General features: G+C 46.8%; 1 protein-coding gene, 1 long non-coding RNA gene and 1 pseudogene across 2 annotated transcripts in view; 1 reads left to right on the top strand and 2 right to left on the bottom strand.

The window, feature by feature from the left end:
• Positions 1–1,681, bottom strand: part of LOC122925200 — a 29,616-nt pseudogene extending 27,935 nt beyond the window's left edge.
• LOC122925098 (oocyte zinc finger protein XlCOF6-like) overlaps positions 1–18,192 on the top strand; it is an 818,943-nt gene that overhangs the window by 76,776 nt on the left and 723,975 nt on the right. The gene's annotated exons all lie outside the window — the stretch shown is intronic.
• LOC122925162 lies at positions 1,965–3,535 on the bottom strand. The gene is made up of 3 exons (XR_006387544.1): positions 3,478–3,535; positions 2,325–2,448; positions 1,965–2,016 (listed from the first exon to the last, which is right to left on the bottom strand). It is a non-coding gene; the product is annotated as an uncharacterized LOC122925162 (long non-coding RNA).

Raw genomic sequence — 18,192 nt, 5'->3', positions numbered from 1 at the left:
TTACATGTCACTGCACACACGTGTACACACTGCACATGACGGCTCTTACCTTGTGATACAAGAGGCTGGTGCTCCTCCATTACATGTCACTGCACACACGTGTATACACTGCACATGACGGCTCTTACCTTGTGATATAAGAGGCTGGTGCTCCTCCATTACATGTCACTGCACACACGTGTATACACTGCACATGACGGCTCTTACCTTGTGATATAAGAGGCTGGTGCTCCTCCATTACATGTCACTGCACACACGTGTATACACTGCACATGACGGCTCTTACCTTGTGATATAAGAGGCTGGTGCTCCTCCATTACATGTCACTGCACACACGTGTATACACTGCACATGACGGCTCTTACCTTGTGATATAAGAGGCTGGTGCTCCTCCATTACATGTCACTGCACACACGTGTATACACTGCACATGACGGCTCTTACCTTGTGATATAAGAGGCTGGTGCTCCTCCATTACATGTCACTGCACACACGTGTATACACTGCACATGACGGCTCTTACCTTGTGATACAAGAGGCTGGTGCTCCTCCATTACATGTCACTGCACACACGTGTATACACTGCACATGACGGCTCTTACCTTGTGATATAAGAGGCTGGTGCTCCTCCATTACATGTCACTGCACACACGTGTATACACTGCACATGACGGCTCTTACCTTGTGATATAAGAGGCTGGTGCTCCTCCATTACATGTCACTGCACACACGTGTATACACTGCACATGACGGCTCTTACCCTGTGATATAAGAGGCTGGTGCTCCTCCATTACATGTCACTGCACACACGTGTATACACTGCACATGACGGCTCTTACCTTGTGATATAAGAGGCTGGTGCTCCTCCATTACATGTCACTGCACACACGTGTATACACTGCACATGACGGGTCTTACCTTGTGATATAAGAGGCTGGTGCTCCTCCATTACATGTCACTGCACACACATGTATACACTGCACATGACGGGTCTTACCTTGTGATATAAGAGGCTGGTGCTCCTCCATTACATGTCACCGCACACACGTGTATACACTGCACATGACGGCTCTTACCTTGTGATATAAGAGGCTGGTGCTCCTCCATTACATGTCACTGCACACACATGTATACACTGCACATGACGGGTCTTACCTTGTGATATAAGAGGCTGGTGCTCCTCCATTACATGTCACCGCACACACGTGTATACACTGCACATGACGGCTCTTACCTTGTGATATAAGAGGCTGGTGCTCCTCCATTACATGTCACTGCACACACGTATACACACTGCACATGACGGCTCTTACCTTGTGATATAAGAGGCTGGTGCTCCTCCATTACATGTCACTGCACACACGTGTATACACTGCACATGACGGCTCTTACCCTGTGATATAAGAGGCTGGTGCTCCTCCATTACATGTCACTGCACACACGTGTATACACTGCACATGACGGGTCTTACCCTGTGATATAAGAGGCTGGTGCTCCTCCATTACATGTCACTGCACACACGTGTATACACTGCACATGACGGCTCTTACCTTGTGATATAAGAGGCTGGAGCTCCTCCATTACATGTCACTGCACACACGTGTATACACTGCACATGACGGCTATTACCTTGTGATATAAGAGGCTGGTGCTCCTCCATCATGGCCTCCTTGTACAGATCCTTGTGTCCTTCTATATACTCCCACTCCTCCATGGAGAAATAGACAGTGACATCCTGACACCTTAGAGGAACCTGACAACACAATGACACCGTCATCACCCAGACCCCTCCAGTGCTGTTACTGGAGAATTTCCCAGCATTCCCAGCAGTGTCACCTCTCCAGTCAGCAGCTCCATCATCTTGTGGGTGAGCTCTAGGATCTTCTGCTCATGTATCAGGGGGTGAGGGGGAGGCTCTGTGATGGGGTGAGGGGTCCTGCTCCGCCCTCCTGACTCCTGGAGATGGATGATGGGAGTCACACAGTCCCCCGATGTCTTCTTCACTATTGTGTACTCCTGTGGATGGAGAGAGACACTTAGGGAATAAACCCTTCAGGGGCCATGTGCTCTCCTCCGGCCCTCTCCTCCTGGGTACAACGTGCCTACTTACCTTCTCATGGCTCCTACAACATGACTATTGGTCACATGATACATCACTCACCATACTGGGGGCTGATCTTCAGGTTCTCCATCACTTGGAAGGTCTGGAGGCCGTTCTCCAGGACCCTGGACTCTTCCTATCACTTCCTATGATGGATTCTCCTTCCCGATGTCTGACTTGTTACAGAATACAATAAAGAGGAGAGAAATCTAGAAAAGTTTACCTCTCCGCTCAGCAGGGAGATGATCTCCAAGGTGAGGTCTAATATTCTTCTGCTGATCTCCTTCCTGTCCATCCTCGGTGGCTCATTTAGGAGAAGGGTCGTATTGCTGGTTTTCTTCATCTTCCTTCCAAATAAAGGAATAACAGTTATAGAGGACCTTTCTTGGGTCTGAACATCATAAGATAACTATCTGGACATTTAGAGCGGCGCCGCTCCGTTCGCCCGCTGTGGCCCCGTTACCTTCTCCCGCGCTGTATGGTAATTGCTACTATCGGTAAACCAGGGAGGAGTCTGCCCTGTTTCTCCCTGGCTGTTAGTTCTGCTACTGCGATTGGACAGCGCTACAGCCAGGGAGAAACAGGGCAGACTCCTCCCTGGTTTACGGGGCCACAGCGGGCGAATGGAGCGGAGCCTGGGGATAATAGTAAGTGCAGTGAGATCCCTGAGCGCCGCTCTACATGTCCAGATAGTTATCTTACAATGTTCAGACCCATGAAAGGTCCTCTTTAATCAGTGAGTCCCATGTCCCCGATAATGAGGCCGAGAAAAAGTACAACTCATCCCGCAAAACTCAGACCCTCATAAAGCTGCACTGACGGGAAAACCCTGAGCTCCGGGTGTATCTAAGCTCCTGGCAGTGCAGTGTGTATCTAAGCTCCTGGCAGTGCAGTGTGTATCTAAGCTCCTGGCAGTGAAAACCTAAGTTAGGTCAGTATTTTTCTATATCCCGTTTTTTTTGGATCCATTGACTTTGTATTGTACCAGGAACTGATTTTGCGGCTAATAATAGGACAAGTTTTATATTTTATCGGATATGCGGAACGGAACAACAGATACGGACAGCACACATTGTGCTGTCCGATTTTCTTCAGGACCCATTGGAAATTAATGGGTACGCAACTGGTAAGCATCCGTTCCGCAAAAAACGGAACGGATCCGGAAAGAAACAACGGACGTCTGAATGGACCCTTACAGGAAGCAGATTCTCTGATCCAGCACTGAATGATGACAACCCCCACTATCCCCACTACTCCTCCCCCCATCATACTAAGCTGAGGAGCGGAGAAGGATTCCTTGTGTGTAATGGAGGAGAATCTCCAGAGGTGACATGTCTGAGCTCTCCACCACACTGTCTCCTCACAGCTCATCTTACCTGCAGGCTGGAGGAATGGCTGATACCAGAGAGAACAAGAGCCCTGACTACCGACCAGGACCTGCCCAGTATCTGCTGCACTGCCAGAGCTGAAGGACCTGCGGTGACGTCACTATCATGTGACCAGTGACTCTCCTGGCTAGCTCCACCCCCTGCACTGATCACATGACTGTGACATCATCACAGGTCTTTCAGCAGTACAGTCACAGTAGAGAAGAGAGCGGCTGACGAGTCCCGGGTGGAGACTAGAATGGAGTTGTTAGGAGCAGGTTCTCCTGTTCTTGATGTTACTTATTAAATTCTTTGCGTTCAGGAAAGTGTTTTACTAGAATTATGTATTTCCTTTATCATTATTTCTTCATATGTATTTTTATCGATGCAATAGAAAAAATGCCATTCTGCTTGTTTTCACACATAAAAATAGAACTAAGAGGTCATTTATGACCAAATATATACCAATTTTTTGGTGTATATTTGGCGCAGATTTTTTTGCAAAGGTGATTTGCTGCAGAATCTGAGACTTCTTCCCCTTCCAAGTCACTTACACTAGTACTAAGAAAAGGAGGAATGGCAGGGAAATGATCTAAGTCTATGGCAGCAACGGAGCCGGTGTAGATTTCAGGCTGTTGTACGTATCAAGCGCCAGCGCAGGGTTACTATTGGCATCTAAAACGCCAGTCTTAATAAATGACCCCATACATTTTTCAATACATGATCAAATTCTGAGCTTTACGGTTGTGTTCACACAGCGCGGCCATTTTGTGGTAAAATGTGCAGCCGTTAACACTCTCATTAATAGCTGTGTGGTTTTGACAATAAAACATCGCCAAGACACGTAGTCAATCAAAATGCCACTTCTAAAACCACGTCCACCGCATGAGCACACCCTTCATGTATTTAACTTCACAGTTTATTCTGCCACAGCCGACTAGATATATTACTGAACAGAGAGGACCAATATGAATTCAATAAGCCACAGCAGATACAGGAGGACCTCCTTCTGCCCACTCCATTCTAGCCTTATCTGTATAGAAGAGACTAGATTACTGACTCCAGGAGGAGGACCTCCTTCTAACAACTCTACAGCTTATATTACTGACTCCAGGAGGAGGACCTTCTAACACCGCTCCAGCTTATATTACTGACTCCAGGAGGAGGACCTTCTAACACCGCTCCAGCTTATATTACTCCAGAAGGAGGACCTCCTTTCACCCGCTATTCTAATAAGGGTCCATGCACATGAACATATGCCCTCCGAGACATACAGTCAGTGACCAGGGCATATGTCCCAGAGCGCATAGTTTTATAGTTTACTATAATGCTGTGCGCGTCAGGCTACCCGCGGGATTACTGTCCTGGACTCGTATTATCATGGGACATGATTGATGCCGCTCTGGGACATATGGCCTGCTCATGAACGCTATGTCTCGGAAGGCACACGTCTGTGTGCATGGTCCCTAACATGCAGTCGTTGGGAGGAGGTCCACACTCTGTAGTCAGTAATATAGTAGAATGGAGTTGTTAGCAGGAGGTCCTTCTCTATTATCAGTAATATAAGCTGTAGAGTTGTTAGCAGGAGGTCCTTCTCTATTATCAGTAATATAAGCTGTAGAGGTGTTAGAAGGAGGTCCTCCTCCTGGAGTCAGTTATATAAGCTGTAGAGTTGTTAGCAGGAGGTCCTCCCCCTGGAGTCAGTAATATAAGGCTACTTTCACACTAGCGTTCGGGCGGATCCGCTCATAATAATGCAGACGGAGGCTCCGTTCAGAACGGATCCGTCTGCATTAAAATTGCAAAAAAAAAGCTAAGTGTGAAAATAGCCTCGGACGGATCCGTCCAGACTTTCAATGTAAAGTCAATGGGGGACGGATCCGCTTGAAGATTGAGCCACATTGTGGCATCTTCAAACGGATCCGTCCCCATTGACTTACATTGTAAGTCTGGACGGATCCGCACGCCTCCGCACGGCCAGGCGGACACCCGAACGCTGCAAGCAGCGTTCAGCTGTCCGCCTGTCCGTGCGGAGGCGAGCGGAGCGGAGGCTGAACGCCGCCAGACTGATGCAGTCTGAGCGGATCCGCTCCATTCAGACTGCATCAGGGCTGGACGGCTGCGTTCGGGTCCGCTCGTGAGCTCCTTCAAACGGAGCTCACGAGCGGACCAGCGAACGCTAGTGTGAAAGGAGCCTAAGCTGTAGAGCTGTTAGAAGGAGGTCCTCTTCCTGGAGTCAGTAATATAAGCTGTAGAGCTGTTAGAAGGAGGTCCTCTTCCTGGAGTCAGTAATATAAGCTGTAGAGGTGTTAGAAGTAGGTCCTCTTCCTGGAGTCAGTAATATAAGCTGTAGAGGTGTTAGAAGGAGGTCCTCCTCCTGGAGTCAGTAATCTAGTCTCTTCTATACAGAATCAGCTAGAATGGAGTTGTTAGAAGGAGGTCCTCCTCTATTATCAGTAATATAAACTGTAGAGGTGTTAGAAGGAGGTCCTCCTCCTGGAGTCAGTAATCTAGTCTCTTCTATACAGAATCAGCTAGAATGGAGTTGTTAGAAGGAGGTCCTCCTCTATTATCAGTAATATAAACTGTAGAGGTGTTAGAAGGAGGTCCTCCTCCTGGAGTCAGTAATCTAGTCTCTTCTATACAGAATCAGCTAGAATGGAGTTGTTAGAAGGAGGTCTTCCTCTATTATCAGTAATATAAACTGTAGAGTTGTTAGCAGGAGGTCCTCCTCCTGGAGTCAGTAATCTAGTCTGTTCACTATAGAATCAGCTAGGATGGAGTTGTTAGAAGGAGGTCCTATTATCAGTAATACAAACTGCAGAGGTGTTAGAAGGAGTCAATTCCGCTACTTTCACACTAGCGTTAATATTTTCCGGCATTGAGTTCTGTCATAGGGTCTTAATACCGGAAAAAAATGCTTCTGTTTTGTCCCCATTCTTTGTCAATGGGCACAAAACGTAACTGAACAGAACGGAGTGCTCCAAAATACATTCCATTCCGTTCTCATACCGGAGAGCAGCAGGCTGCGGTTTGCTTTCCATCCTGGGATGCCGAGCAAGACGGATCCATCATGACCCACAATGCAAGTCAATGGGGACGGATCCGTTTTCTCTGCCACAATAGAAAATGTATCCGTCCCCCATTGACTCTCAATGGTGTCTGTGACGGACTGAACCATCACTGGGGCTGCTGGAGAAGCCTGAGGGCCAGCCTCCTTCCTACATACTATGGACGGAGAACTATGGAGACCCCCTAAGACCTTTTGGGGTTGCAAGGAACTATGAACCCTGATTTATGTGTGTAATTTATATGCCACATATTTCCTATTGCCCATTAAAGGTGCATGGTGTGGATTCAGCAACACAAAAAGGGTTAACTCTGCACTGAGACTCCCACTGATTGTGTTAGTGATGGGATTAAGATAGTTGATTATAATAGCAGCCGACTCCTAGATAAGTAGATCACCATGATACACTCAAGAGATAATCCCATCACATGTGTCTCCTCCCTCCCTATTCATTCATTTATGGAGGGGGTGAAGATGTCTGTTTGCATGTTGTTCATGGTTGATTGCGTTATGTTGTTAGACTTCTTGAACTGTATATATACTGAGTTGATCTTTAATAGAGAGTTCCTATTTTACCCTTCATCATGTTGAGGCTGGTGTTTGGGTAACTGATCGACACTGAGGATTGCTATACACTGAAGATTTGCTATACTCCCCTGGCTATAACTACTAGCTCTTGTAAGAGCTGTTCCTGCTCTCTGGATTTAGGAGAGGTTCACCCACTGGAGCCTGGAGCCTTGTCGTAGGTCCAGGGTGGGTAGGAGACGGTGAGACCTCAACCAAGCTTCGGCGGTTCGTGGGGTCTGCAGTGCTTCCGGTGTCAAGTGGAGTACTTGGAGTCCTCGGGAAGCGATAGGAGCATCCATCAACGGAGGTACCCAGTCGGGGTGCCAGGAGATCCGTTACAGTGGTGGCAGCAGTGGGATGGCATCCTAGTGTAAGGAAAAGCAGCTCGGAGACACCGTTCGTGGAGCATATTGAGGGCAACGCTAATATCCGTACAGTACCCCTGGCTACAGCAGGATGGAATCGGCTAGTTTTCAGACAGTGTTTCACTATGATGAGGAGGATTACATGGAGTGGAGGGATGCAGTCCGGAAAGGCGTCTGGCATGAGGCCCTGGAAGATGTACAGCGTCGGCGGGGCGAGAGTCTTCCCAGTGAGGAGCAGCGGTTGCAGATGCGAGTCGCCCTGCGAATGCCCCTTCTGGGGGAGCAGCCCCTGGATGAGTGGGTGACAGAACTCAAAAGCCTGGTATGGAAGGAGCTTTGGCTAGACGACGCCTACCAGGCACTCTGGTGGTAGTTGATTCGGTACTCCCCCTGGATGGCTGAGCACGACAGACCCGAGGGGGAGGATTATGATGGCCCTGGCCTGTTGTTTGAGTACTTCGCCAAACCGGAGTTTGGAGATGCTAGAGAGTCCCGGTTCTGGGATATCTATGACTACAGGGAGGCTATGCATGATTGGGCTACAGCGAGAGAGGTGAGACAAGACCTCGCATCTCTAGTGACAATGGAGTGGGAGCTGGAGCAGGATTACCAATACTTCCTCAGCTCAATTCGGCTCCAATATGCACTGCCAGAGAGCTGGGTGGCAGTCCCAGACCTAGAGCCCTACAGCTGGGAAGACCCGACTGAAGTATCCCCTGCTTCAGTGCCAGCTGCGGAGGTAGGGGACCTCATGGACTGGTCATGGGGGGAACCCCATATGGCAGGTGGAGATGGGACCGAGATCTCTCCATTGGCCCTACAGGGATGCTGGGCGGTCGGCCCAGATCCCCAACGGCAGCCGGAGTTTCAGGGAGTAGGGACAGTTGGTCCTGCTCCCCAGCGGCAGTTTACCTTGAAGAGAGAGGAGACAGTCGGTCTCTCTCCCCGGCCATAGGGGGACAGCACCACTGGCTCCGATGGTGCAGATTGGACCGCGGTCTCTGCACCAGACCTACAGGGATGCTGGACGGCCGATGCAGATCCACCACCAGCCCTGCAGGAACCGCTGAAGCTTGGTTGAGGTCTCACCGTCTCCTACCCACCCTGGACCTACGACAAGCCTCCAGGCTCCAGTGGGTGAGCCTCTCCTAAATCCCGAGAGCAGGAACAGCCCTTACAAGAGCTAGTAGTTATGCCAGGGGAATATAGCAAATCTTCAGCGTATAGCAATCCCCCAGTGTCGATCAGTTACCCAAACACCAGCCTCAACATGGTAAAGGGTAAAACAGGAACTCTTTATTTGAACACACAAGCATTGATTTATAAATTTTTTCCAACAAGGTTACCACCCACAGGGTTTTGTAAAAACGGCCAATAACCACGTACAATACACTCAGACACTCCCACACAAAATCCTCCCCTCTGCCCGCGATACAATTTCCTCACTCTGGGTTGATGCAATCATCACAGGCAGGCGAATACACAACGTCTTCTGTCCTGGAGACAACCGAGAAGTAATTCAATTATCTCTCAGGACAACGGACATCGCCAATACACACAGAGAGACAATGGAACAGACCTCACTACTCAACGTATACAATGTCCCACCCTTTACAATACACATAGTCATTTAACATCCCAAAATGGCACAAATTAGACCAGGGGTTCAAGTTAGTACAAGTCCTTTGTGAACAAAGGAAGCCTGGCTGATGAGAGGGCCCATAATCCTGGGGCAAGAGGCTGGTAGCCAGGCCCCTCCAAAACCCAGTGGCGAGGTTGGTTTTCTCCACACTATTGATTAGTGATTTTGAAAAACAATCACAAATTCCACATCCAAGACTTAGTGTCATATGTATGAATCATAAAAACAAGAATAAACGCAAGAATAAACGCATGTGCGATTTCTTCACCTCTTCAGTGCGTTTTTTTCAGATATTGAAAATCAAAACTAAACGTTGCATCTTAGAGTCTAAACTATCCATATACAGTATAGTGCATATAAATGAAGTATAAAAACAAGATGTTTATTTTTGGCATTCTTGTACGATATATATATATATATAAAAAGAAACGTATGGCAGCACCAATTCACACCATATAGGACGGGTGCTATGTCCAGGGAATTCACTGCTTATCCTTGCATATAGTCGGAAAAGGACAGCAACTCCAATAGTACCAAAAAATGATTATTTATTGGGCCACAATAGCACAGTGAGGCGACGTTTCGGCTCAAAATCCAGAGCCTTTCTCAAGCATCCCGAGGACTGATGCTTGAGAAAGGCTCTGGATTTTGAGCCGAAACGTCGCCTCACTGTGCTACTGTGGCCCAATAAATAATCATTTTTTGGTACTATTGGAGTTGCTGTCCTTTTCCGACTATATATATATATATATATATATATATAGTTATGTCAATGCATGTCCTAAACATGAATAGACCCAAAAAATTGAAGAAACGCACATGCGGTTTCTTCGCGTTTTCGGTGCGTTTTTTCAAAAATTACTAAAAATATTAAAATCGGAGACTGGAGATGATATGTTGGGGTCTGGATTACATGTCCGTCCTCATACAATGTGATGTACATAGTGAGATGTAGAAATAAGGTGTATGGGGGCGCGAGCCTACCAGGAAGGGGAGATCTGGGTGCTGGAAAACAGCCTGACACAGATGTCCCATTCATGATAGATTAACGCCCCTTTAAAAGGAACCCAAAGAGCTCCATATCAGCATTCAGACCTCTTGGGAGTAAGGAATCAAACTCAAATATCATTTTTGATTCATTTCTGGACATTTGAAGGATATGGTTCCCCCCTCTCCATGGGTATCTAACCCTTTCAAGTGCCATATATACGAGGGTAGATGGATCACTTTTATGATAATCCCTGTAGTGCTTGGACAGAGAGTGAAATTCACATCCTTTTTTATATTGGTGACATGTTCCGATATCCTCTTTTTTAGGGTTTGTTTGGTCCGTCCTATGTAATGTTTTTTAGACACGGGCATTCAATTAGGTATATCACATTGGTCGAATCACATGTTAAGCCCTCTTTAATGTCTAATGTGAATGTATTTTGAGTTGAAACTGCCTTTAGGATTTTTTTGGGGAATGTAGTAATTCTACAATTGGAGCACCGCCCACCTCTATGGAAACCATTGGAGGATAACCAGCTCCGTTTATTTTGTGTGCTTTGATTTTTATTTTTTATTGAAGGGGCAACCTTTAAACCCAAATTGGAAACCCTAGTGTAAGTAATCTGGGGTGTGTTTGTAAGTATTGGTCCGACTATCTTGTCCCCAAGCAGGTGATGCCAATGTTTCCCAATAATCCTTTCCATGCTCTTGTACTGCACATGGAATGGCAAGATCATTCTCAATGTTTCATCAGCCACCTGTTTCTGCCTGGGGACAAAAAAGTCCTCCCTCTTCATTGTTCTAACTTCCCCCAGTGATTTGAACTGATGAGCTGGATATTGTTTATCAATGAACTGTTGTCTCAAGGCCTCCGCTTCTGTTTCAAATTGTTGGTCCTGAGTGCAGTTGCGCTTTAACCTTCTAAATTGGCTCTTTGGAACATTGATAAGCCACCTGGGCAGGTGGCAACTCGTATACAGTATGTAACTGTTTTTGCTCACCGGTTTATGGTATGTGCTACATACCAGTCTATTCTCCTCCACCTTGATGTCAAAATCTAAAAATTGTATATTCATATTATCAATGGTGGAGGTGAATCTCAAATTCTGATCATTTAGGTTTATTTTGTCCAAAAACTCAGTAAGAGCTGTCATTGTATCCTGCCATATGAACACGATGTCATCTATGTAGCGCCGCCATAGTACCAGACCCGTCCCCAGCACATTGTATGAGGACGGACATGTAATCCAGACCCCAACATATCATCTCCAGTCTCCGAATTTTATATTTTTAGTAATTTTTGAAAAAACGCACCGAAAACGCGAAGAAACCGCATGTGCGTTTCTTCCATTTTTTTGGTCTATTCATGTTTAGGATATGCATGGACATAACTATATATATATATATATATATATATATATATATATTGTACAAGAATGCCATAAATAAACATCTTGTTTTTATACTTCATTTATATGCACTATACTGTATATGGATAGTTTAGACTCTAAGATGCAACGTTTAGTTTTGATTTTCAATATCTGTGAAAAAAACGCATTGAAGAGGTGAAGAAATCGCACATGCGTTTATTCTTGCGTTTATTCTTGTTTTTATGATTCATACATATGGCACTAAGTCTTGGATGTGGAATTTGAGACTGTTTTTCAAAATGACTAATCAATAGGAATACCCATCCAGATATATATATCCCAGAAAGAAAACTGGCATCCACATCCATGTTTTCCGAATCCCTCACTGTCCCAACATGCAATGTTCCAATTAAGGACAATATATAAAAGAGGACATTTGGCCAACACTGTTCACACCACTAAAGAAGGGTTTCTTTTACCCCGAAACGTGTATGGTAATAACAGTGAGGGACCATCAAGAAAGAAGCGCTTACAACTGCATATTTCCTCATTCGGAACTAAAGCAATTACGAAGCAAACCTCCTGCGTCTAATGAGATTTGAAATCCCCGCCGGGAGCTACAAGTCACATGACCGCGCAGTAAACCACGTGGGACGCCACACAGGTCCTGGCAGGTCACAGCGGTAAAACAAAGCTATACCGCTGCAACAAATATCCAAGAGCGGGAGAACTCTACTCACGGTTCCTTGCAGCTAACAACAGAGGAACACACTAAAAGCTCCGGTGTGTAAGCGGACCAACTATAGTAGAAGACGCAGGAGTGCTAATATGAGTATGACTTTTTTGCGTACATATTTAATTATATGACTTTGACGCCGAGCCCACTGTGATATACATCTGCATCTGATTTGATCTTTCTGGGCCATATACTTTGGTATATTTCTCAAAAGTTACGGTGAACAGACTATTTTTGGCACAATTGACTCAGTGCAACTGAATTTTAGCATAAGATTTTTATATATTATTGCTTTTTAATGTATATTGTTTTTTTATGCAACATGTTGTATACACTATGTGTTTAATATTTACTATAAAATGTATTCTGATACAATCCAACCTGGCTATATGTTTGCCTGATATTGAGTGACGCCCAACCCAACTTATTCTGTTTTCTCATTATATCAGCATTAGGGAGTGCTGTGGGGCAGTGCACCTTTCCAAAAGTGGAGCAGTGAGCGAGCCACCATTTTCCTTGTATTTTCCTTGTAAACCCATAACACACTTACCTGCTACAGCCACACTGACTGGAACCCGTGCACAAGTGCTGCTGTCCACACCAACATTAAAGGACACAGCACAAACCACAACCACACAGGAACCCAGAACACCCATAGCTGCAGTAAGCATGAGATAGGGGAATATCTAGCAAACATGCTGGATGTCAAACATCACCGGCAATGTAACACAACACAAGACAAACAACACCCTGAACATAACCCACACAAACCAAAAGGTAAGAAGGGAAAGAGACACCATAATAACATCAATGACCACAAGGGTGGCCCTCACTGGACAGATGGTAAAAGCCAGGAACAGTGAACCACTAGCATACACCAAGGCTGGAAGAACCCCCAGAGCTTCAGGCATCCAGCAGAGGTTAAATAGCCAAAGCAGCCACACCCATGCACACATAAACCCAGTGTTCACAAAACACTAGGAAGGGAATTAACCATTCCAACACCAGACAGAGGAAGGAAGCAACTTAAAGGGGAAGTGCACACACAAGCATACCAATCCACACGTTACCACCAACAGGGATATCACTTATGCTCCTAGGAAAGCTGGGTGGACCATCATTGCATATCTCACCATGGCTTTCATCTTGATAGACCCCTCTAGAGAGCTCAACTTCTCCTTGTGTGTCTAAGCATGTCTTCTAACATCTGTAGGTGTCTAGCTCTTTGGTTTTATGATCTCCTGGTTGCTTGGTTCCCTCCTCATCTGTGTATCTGGCTTATTACCAAAAACTTATCAGTTAGACACACCTTCCTAATTGGAGTTTTACAATTATTGTCAGTTTTACAATTATTGTCAGTACACACGATAAGGACTATGATGTCATTGTATTAACCAGAATGCATTTCTGCTGCTGCTGTTGTAATGTCACCTACTCATACCTAGGTGGCACTGTTGTATAAGCTATTAGCATCATACTTTAAAGAGTTAACTACGCAAGTCTGACTTAATCTTGCATTCTATACATTTGACATCTAGAACCTTAAATCAGAATGGTAAGGATTAACTTTGACACATATACTAATTAAAATGCAGACTTAGTGGTACCATTAGACATCTCTCAATCTGTCAAATTTATGGTACAGCCAAGAATACAATCGAACACTTGCACGTGTGTTTTCAAAGAGTAGTTAATTGCTAGTTAGAATAGCATAGCTTTCTTCGGACAGAGACTCATTAACACAGTCTAATACTTAAAGATTCTTCCTATATTTTAGGTGTGGAAGCATTCTTAGTGAGAATTATATAAGGTAATAGATGTATTATATATCTTTTATAATATTTAACAACATACATAACAATACCATATATCCTATTGATTATCTTATACTTAAAGAATTAAGGTTCATCATATATATATATATATATATTTGTGTTAGGTGCTTATGGTAGTACAGTGAAGAGCCCTGGAATGCAGGGAAAGAAATGCAGTCGGTTGTGGTGTGCCGAAACCGAGGATGAGGTAGGCCTAAGAAAGAAGAGGGCCCACCCAAGGAAAAGACATAAAAGAAATGAGTTGTAAAATGAGTGGAGTGGTGGGAGGGACAAAGCTCAGACCTCAGACGGTGCAGGAGCCAGGTAAGGGGGGTGCCCTAAATAGGCTGGAGGCGGACCTCAGCCCCTCCCACAAATCCAGGCAAATGCCTTAATACTTGTGTTAGGTGCTTACGGTAGTACAGTGAAGAGCCCTGGAATGCAGGGAAAGAAATGCAGTCGGTTGTGGTGTGCCGAAACCGAGGATGAGGTAGGCCTAAGAAAGAAGAGGGAAAAAATGGAAATAAACCAGTTTATTTGTAGCCAATAAATACATAAATAGCTCAACCCGTCATGCTTTGGAAAGCCACTCTCAACTCCTGTGCCGGATTGGGAATGTACCGTGCGTACGCGGATGACTTCCAGCGCTCCAATTTCTTGATGACATGAGTAGGGATGTTGGCACTGGAGGCCGTGGATGCAGCTCCGATGCGAAAGGAGTGCCCTGAGTAGTTGGCTGCGTTGAGGCCCAGTTGGGAGAGAAATGACCTGACATGGATCATGAAGGTGGTAGTGGTGAGCACCGACCCATGAAGTTGAAGTAGCGGTTGAGAGGGTAGAAACTTGTGAAGCTGACCGTAAGTGTCCAGAACCCTTACTGGACACCATTTGTTGTGCGTGGAGTAGTATGAGATGTTGACAGGTGAATGCTGACTACTCTTGGAGTGAGGTATGGTCAGGATGTAGTGATCCAGGTGTTTCGATAAGTGGGAGACAAGAAGACAAGGTGAGGTTTGGGACGTGGAGGTTGTAGTAAATTCACCGGGCCTCAGGAACCCGTAGAAGGCTAAATAAATTGCTGTTTTGATGACTGCGTTGGTATCTGTATCAAAAGGCGTGGCGTCCATCAAGTCGGATAATGCTTTGAAGACATGACTGTTGATGGGCAGCCTCTGGGCTGGACGTGCGGGTTCTGTCTTCTGAATGCCTTTGAGTATTGTTTTGATTTGGTGTGAGGCCATGAAGCTGATGTTGTTGGGATGCAAGATTAGCATATGATGTTGAATGCCAGTAAGGTATAGTTTGATGGTGTTGTATGACATTTTGAGTTTGAGGTGGCAAAAAGAAGCAAACCCCAAAAGAGACGTCATGACGAAAGGGTGCGTGATGTTGTATTCCAACAGGAACCTGTTAAATAGTGTGAATGCTCTGTTGTACGTTCTTTGTGTATTGACTGACAGCGCTAAGTGGGACAAAGACTGGCTATGTCGCATGATGACCTCTAGTCCAGAACGAGCTGTTGAAATGACGGGGTGCTGGAGGCCGTGGGTGATGCTGATGGGAGAGCCTGATGAAATGCCTGAAATTTGAAGCGAGACAAATTGTCAGCTGCCGAATTGCACACCCCCGGGACATGGAAACAATGCAAGAAGAAATTATTGCAGGCGGCCAGCCAAGTAAGTCTTCGCATGAACCTCATGATTGAGAGGGATTTGGAACGACCTTTGTTGATAATCTGGCAGGTTGCTTGGTTGTCTGAGTAGCACCGGACCGACATGTTTGCCCATAAATGACCCCACGCCACGGCAGCCGCTACGATGGGATAGATCTAAAAAAGCGCTGAGGTAGTGGAGAATCCTTCCAGACCCCGGACCGCAGGAGGCCAGCTGCCCCACAGCCAGTCGTTCCCAAATATGGCCGCAAAGCCTGTGGTAGATGCCGCATCTGACCAGATAGAGGGGGAAGAGTCCGACAGCTGAGGGAGAAACAGGCTCCTGCCATTCCAGGTGGACAGAAATCTCCTCCACATGTCCAGATCCGCCGCAGCGTGGGCATCCAGGGACAATCTGTGCGAGTCGTGTAAGAACAAGGGGAAGAGGTGCAGAAGCCGTGAAATGAATGAGCGACCCTGGGGTATGATGCGCATGGCAAAGTTCAGGGAGCCCAGCAGGGACTGTAGTTCTTTGCGGTTGCAGGTGCCGAGTTGAAGATAGCCGTCTATGTGGGTGAGAATATCCTGGATCTTCCCGGATGGCAAACTGGCTTGCATTGAAGCTGAATCCAACTGGATACCCAGGAAGGTGATGATCGTGTCCGGCCCCTCTGTTTTCTTGGTGGAGAGGGGTACCCCCAGTTCCTTGTACAGCTCAATGGTGGCTCCGAGGCTGGAAGGGGGGGGAAGTGTTTTCTTCCACCAACAGGAAATCATCAAGGTAATGTAATACCAACGGGCACCTTGCCACATTCAAAAGCAACCAGCATAATGCTTCTGCAAACATGTCGAAGATGGCCGGGCTACTTTTGGAGCCGAAGGTCAACCGGGAGAAAAAATAATAATCCCCGGACCACTTGATGCCGTGCAGGTGCCACAGTGTAGGGTGAATCGGTAGCAATTTGAAGGCGTTGGTGATGTCGGTTTTACTGAGCCATGCCCCCACCCTTGCTTGTATGATGGCTGTGATGGCATGATCTTTGGTGGTGTACTGCAGAGAGAATTCCTCCGAGGGAATGAGGGAGTTGAGACTGGGGTTGCCTGACCCGTGAGGCGCCGATAGGTCGATGATGAGCCTCTGTTTCTGAGAAGATTTTCCAGTGACGATGCCAATGGGGTTGGTGCGCCATGTGGTGAACGGGGGAGTTTTGAAAGGTCCTAGCACGAAGCCCTCCATTACTTCTTGGGCTATGAGGGCGTCAATGGCGGTGGGATTGTGTAGAGCGGATAAAAGATTGGGACATTCCAGGGTGCCAGTTGGCATATACAGGATGCCCGTGTGGAAGCCTTCTGTCAACCCTGAAACGAGGAACTCTGAGAGATGCCTGGATGGGTGTTGTGACATGAACGCGGTAAAAACTGGCAAGTTGATGGTTGTTAGATACGGTTTTGTAAACATTTTATTTGGACACATGGATTTGGCATGCGCCCGGAAACATTTGGTGCATATGTGTAACAACTTGCACCCGCTGTAATTACAGGACCCCTCATTGAAATTATTGCAAATCATTGATTTGCCTAGAAATTTGATCGGCCGACCCAGCTTGTCCCGGGCCAACCTTTCCGGGACCCCGGAGGGACCAGCTGTTTGTGAGAGGGCCTGTCTGCTTAAGGTGTTCGGGCAGAAATTGGTGGTGTGGGCCGTGGAGGAGCAGTGCGCACAGGCTGGGGTCCTAAGGCCTGCAAAGTGGCGGCAGAATATGACCGTGTCGATCCTCGCCCAGTTGGAGCGGACTCCGTACTGGGAGAAAGCCCCCGCCACTTTTGCCGAAAAAGACCTGTGATAGTCATAGAACGCTGACCCTCCATATTTGTTGCCCAAGTCCACCAGCTTGTGCATGTAGAGGTCGAATTCTTCCCTTCTGTTGGGGTAGACGGCACAGATGACCTCTCTATAGATTCCGAAAGCCAAAACGAATTCGGGAATGGTCAATTTCCTATTGAGCCGGGCATCCCTGGACTTGACCACAACTGAAACCTCGTCATAGGCATAAGTTGTGTTCTCGACCACATCCTGGGAGGCAATCAGAAGGGAGGCCAGGTTTACATCCTTACCTTCCAGGATGTCCCGTTTTAAGTGTTCTGGTATCATATGCGCCGGGTTGACTTCCTGGTCCTCCACTTCGTGGCCACCGGTAACCCAGCTGGTGCCGGTGATGCCGCCGGTGGCGGACCTGCCAAGGAAAGGGTCGTGGTGACTGATTCTAGCCTCTCCAACCTGTCGTTGACTGTCGACATGGATGTCATCAGAGAGGCCAGCATGGCATGGATGTCCCCGATGCCGGACTGGTTGGGTCCTTCCCCTGCATCCCTATTATCGGCTGATGCGCGCAGCAGCCGGAACAGTTCCGCTTTCCTTGCCGTGGCGGGGAAGGGAACATGCCGTTTCCTCAACTCCGCCGTGATGCGCGGAATTGTCCAGGACCGGATGGATGCTGGACTGGCTAGATCGTCTCCCC

This window comes from Bufo gargarizans, chromosome 1 (genome assembly GCF_014858855.1).
Source record: "Bufo gargarizans isolate SCDJY-AF-19 chromosome 1, ASM1485885v1, whole genome shotgun sequence".
Classification (NCBI taxonomy): Eukaryota; Metazoa; Chordata; class Amphibia; order Anura; family Bufonidae; genus Bufo; species Bufo gargarizans.
Note: the sequence above shows the minus strand (reverse complement) of the source record. Positions and strands in the feature narration are given on the sequence as shown.